Source organism: Macrobrachium rosenbergii, chromosome 10 (assembly GCF_040412425.1).
Source record: "Macrobrachium rosenbergii isolate ZJJX-2024 chromosome 10, ASM4041242v1, whole genome shotgun sequence".
Taxonomy (NCBI): Eukaryota; Metazoa; Arthropoda; class Malacostraca; order Decapoda; family Palaemonidae; genus Macrobrachium; species Macrobrachium rosenbergii.
Window position 1 is genome coordinate 53,522,297 of NC_089750.1, and position 5,721 is coordinate 53,528,017.

Consider the following 5,721-nt stretch of genomic DNA (forward strand, 5'->3'; position numbering starts at 1 on the left):
TGAGGCAAAAAGTTCTTTGTTAATGACACTCATTAAATATGCCTTGAGTAAAGATACGGCGGATAAAATTATATTACAAAAGGGCAGCTTATCTGTATGAACATTTTAATTCTATTTCTTTAAAATGTGAAACTAATCGGATGTCTCGTGCAAAATAATTTATATTCTAAAATAATTTACGTTTTATTTGAAATTTTCAGTAAACCAGAGTAATAAAGTGATTGCCGTAAGGTCGGTCCGATAAAATCTGCAATAATATTAAAGAATAGGTACATTGTTAATTCAACAGACCCCAGCCCCCGCCCAAACAAGTACTATTCTTTATTTGCTTTTTTGTATCCAGAGGTCATTCAAGTTATTTACCTTCCATTTTTGTGGCTGCCATCTGGTGCAATAGAAAACGATCTAATTGAGTAAACAAAGCGTGTCACTGAAAAATTGTCGAAGCCAATTAGTGAATTAGAATAATGGAATTTCGTCTTCATACATTTATAAAAATAATGTTTCTGAAGTGAACAGTATATAGATATTACTAGATGTCTTGAAATAGCCATAAAGTATTCCATAATTTTTCGTCCACAACCTTTTCTTTTCAATAAGGTGATTAACTTTCACGGAAAAAGTTAAATGATTAAAGAAATTACTTCCGTGGTGATCTTCACAAAACCAAAGTAAACAGTGGAGGTCAAGAGACCAATTTTTCAGGAAAATATTGACACCACTGGAAACGAGAGGAACCCTTCATTGGATGATTACTCTATCAAAATGAAATAAATCTAAGTTTGTTTATTTCTGATTCAACAATATTTTCTTTTTTGCAAAATTTCATCTTAATAGATCTTTCCAAGAAATTTAATTGCTCTTGAGATTCGGACGATCTGAATAGCTACTCAGTCAGATTTCGAATTCACTGGTCACTCTCACTCTTGTCCTTTCTTTTTGCATCTGGAAAACTGGCGAATAAATTAATTAAGGACTGTTATGGAATATTCTTGGTATTTTGTGCTAACACGCTACCATAAGACTCACTGTTCCGGCCTAGGCTAGATAACGATTACGTAAATTTCTGAGGTATTTTTTTGACCTAGGCTACACCTTGCATATCTATGCCCATTGTTTTTCATATCAAAAGCAATTAAATTAAGGTTATATCAATACAAGAATTTGAAGCCACTGATGTCACTACTAACTAAACAGCTTTACCGTAGAAGTTTTAAATTTCATTTGCAATGAGAAAATATACCAAGATCTTCTGTATGAAATGTAAAGTTGTACTGTATTCATTTTATGGATCTGCTTTATACTCCTTTTACCTTGTAGCATTTTTTAATAAAGTTAGTAAAATCTAGGTTTCTTAGAATGCAAATTTCTAAACTCATGATGTACCCGCCACTTTGCTGGGCGACCTTTGCTCACTGACGATAATGGGCTGTTTTTAATGTATGCTGACTTCAAGAATGACCTCCAAGAAGAGATGGCTCTTCTCAAGGTAAGTAGTGAGAAGTACCCCGGTCTTGTATTACACATGAACGGCTCAGTATTACAGTCTTCTGATTGAATTTTTTAAGGACTCCCGACGGAATTACTACATTTGCGACAGTTAATCATCAAAGTTCTGATTAAAATCATTCACCTAAAACCCTGACAATACCTCTGATATTCTTGGGTCGAAGGTAACCCAATGATTAAAGACATACAGTCCATCCAGCTTGATTACAGCCGAATACATATTCCTTTGAAACACACTGATGTTTGCTCTTAGTTTCAGAATAATCATACCTATACCGTTATTTATTTAAAAAATCAGCTTTTAATATCAATACAGCAACTACAGAATTCAGGTTAAATTGAATTATTTGCAATGCTCGATTATCGTTGTTGAAGGACTGCAGCTTTGCAGACAGACTTAGCAAAGAGTTCCCATAATGTAAGAGAGTCCTCTGGCAATGTTCCAGTATTCGTTCTCCTCATTTTAGGTTTTAGCCAGAGAAAGGACTTTGGCTCAATCTAAGTATCTACACGAAATGACCACTATCACCCAGCACACTGCATTTACCTGAACGCCATGACCACTATCACATACCCACCACACTATATGTATCTGCACGAAATGACCACTATCACCCAGTGCACTGTATTTACCTGAACACCATGACCACTATCACATACCCAGCACAATATATGTATCTGCACGAAATAACCACTATCACCCAGCGCAATGTATTTACCTGAGCGCCATGATCACTATCACATACCCAGCACACTATATGTTTCTGCACGAAATGACCACTATCACCCAGCGCACTGCATTTACCTGAACGCCATGATCACAATCACATACCCACCACGCTATATGTATCTGCACGAAATGACCACTATCACCCAGCGCAATGTATTTACCTGAGCGCCATGACCACTATCACATACCCACCACACTATATGTATCTGCACGAAATGACCACTATCACCCAGCGCACTGCATTTACCTGAACGCCATGATCACTATCACATACCCAGCGCACTATATGTATCTGCACGAAATGATCACTATCACCCAGCGCAATGTATTTACCTGAGCACCATGATCACTATCACATACCCACCACACTATATGTATCTGCACGAAATGACCACTATCACCCAGCGAAATGACCACTATCACCCAGTGCACTGTATTTACCTGAACACCATGACCTATCACTATACATACCCAGCACAATATATGTATCTGCACGAAATAACCACTATCACCCAGCGCAATGTATTTACCTGAGCGCCATGATCACTATCACATACCCAGCACACTATATGTTTCTGCACGAAATGACCACTATCACCCAGCGCACTGCATTTACCTGAACGCCATGATCACAATCACATACCCACCACGCTATGTATCTGCACGAAATGACCACTATCACCCAGCGCATCGTATTTACCTGAGCGCCATGATCATCACATACCCACAACACTATAAGTATCTGCACGAAATGACCACTATCACCCAGCCGCATGATATTTACCTGAACGCCATTATCACTATCACATACACAGCACACTATGGATCACGAAATGACCACTAACGAAACTGTATTTTGACCATGACCTATCACCCAGCTACTCAATTTGACCACTATCAACACCATGATCACTATCACCAAACCCAGCACATTATAATGTATTCGCACGATAAATGACCACTATCACCCCACCACGCAAGTATTTATCCTGAGCGCCATGACGCATTGTCACCGCGACCCAGCACACAAATGCACACTATTCACACAAAATGACCACTATCACCAGCGCACAGTATTTACCTGAACGTCATGATCACTATCACATACCCACACTACACTGACCACTATCACCCAGTGCACTGTATTTACTGCACGATCACATATCCAGACACTATATATCTGCACCAAATCACCACTATCACCCGCACTGTGTTTACCTGAACGCCATGATCACTATCACATACCCAGCACACTATATGTATCTGCACGAAATGACCACTATCACCAGTGCCCTGTATTTACCTGAACGCTATGATCACTATCACATACCCACCACACTATATGCATCTGACACAAAATGACCACTATCACCCAGCGCACTGTATTTACCTGAACGCCATGATCACTATCACATACCAGCAACACTATAAGTATCTGCACGAAATGACCACTATCACCCAGTGCACACTGTATTTACCTGAATGCCATGACCACTATCACATACCCAGCACACTATATATCTGCACGAAAATAACCATATCACCCAGTGCACGTATTTACCTGAGCGCCACACCACTATCACATACCCAGCACACCAATGTATCTGCAACGAAAATGACCACTATCACCCAGCGACTGCATTTTACCTGAACGCCATGACCACTATCACATACCCAGCACACTATATGTATCTGCACAAAATGACCACTATCACCCAGCAATTAATGTATTTACCTGAGTGCCATCACCACTCATCATACCCACCACACTATATGTATCTGCACGAAATGACCACTATCACCCAGTGCACTGCATTTACCTGAACGCCATGATCACTATCACATACCCAGCACAATATATGTATCTGCACGAAATGACCACTATCACCCAGCCGTATTGCCTGAACCTGAGCGCCATGATTATCACATACCCAGCACACTTTATGTATCTGCACGAATGACACATCACCCAGCGCAATGTATTACCTGAGCGCCATGATCACTATCACATACCCAGCACACTATATGTTATCTGCACGAAATGACCACTATCACCCAGCGCACTGCATTTACCTGAACACCATGATCACTATCACATACCCAGCACACACTATATGCGTATCTGCAGGAAATGACCACTATCACCCAGCGCAATGTATTTACCTGAGCGCCACCTGACCACTATCACATACCCACCACTATATGTATCTTGCACGAAATGACCACTATCACCAGCGCACTGCATTTACCTGAACACCATGATCACTATCACATACCCAGCACACTTATATGTATTCTGCACGAAATGACCACTATCACCCAGCAATGTATTTACCTGAGCGCCATGATCCACTATCACATACCCAGCACACTATATGTATTCAATGAAATGACCACTATCACCCAGCGCAATGCATTTACCTGAAAGCCATGATCACTATCAAGCATACCCAGCACACTATATGTATCTGCACGAAATGACCACTATCACCCAGCACACTGCATTTACCTGAACGCCATGATCACTATCACATACCCAGCACACTATATGTATCTGCACAAAATGACCACTATCACCCAGCGCAATGTATTTACCTGAACGCCATTATCACTATCATATACCCAGCACACTATATGTATCTGCACAAAATGACCACTATCACCCAGCGCACTGCATTTACCTGAACGCCATGATCACTATCACATACCCAGCACATTATATGTATCTGAGCGAAATGACCACTACCACCCAGCGCAATGTATTTACCTGAGCGCCATGACCACTATCACATACACAGCATACTATAAGTATCTGAACTTAATAACCACTATCACCCAGCACACTGTATTTACCTGAATGCCATGACCACTATCACATATCCAGCACACTATACGTATCTGCACGAAATGACCACTATCACCCAGTGCCCTGTATTTACCTGAACGCTATGACCACTATCACATGCCCAGCACACTATATCTATCTGCACGAAATGACCACTATCACCCAGCGCACTGAATTTGCCTGAACGCCATGACCACTATCACATACACAGCATACTATAAGTATCTGCACGAAATGACCACTATCACCCAGCACACTGTATTTACCTGAATGCCATGACCACTATCACATGCCCAGCACACTATATCTATCTGCATCAACACCACTATCACCCAGTGCACTGTATTTAATTGAACACCATGACCACTATCACATACCCAGCACAATATATGTATCTGCACGAAATAACCACTATCACCCAGTGCAATGCATTTACCTGAGCGCCATGATCACTATCACATGACCACTATCCATCCGCAATGAAATACCATCATCACCCAGCAGTATCTGCATTTACCTGAAATAACAATCACATACCCACCACGCTATATGCATTTGCACGAATGACCACTATCACCCAGCGCAATGTATTTACCTGAGCGCCATGACCACTATCACATACCCACCACACTATATG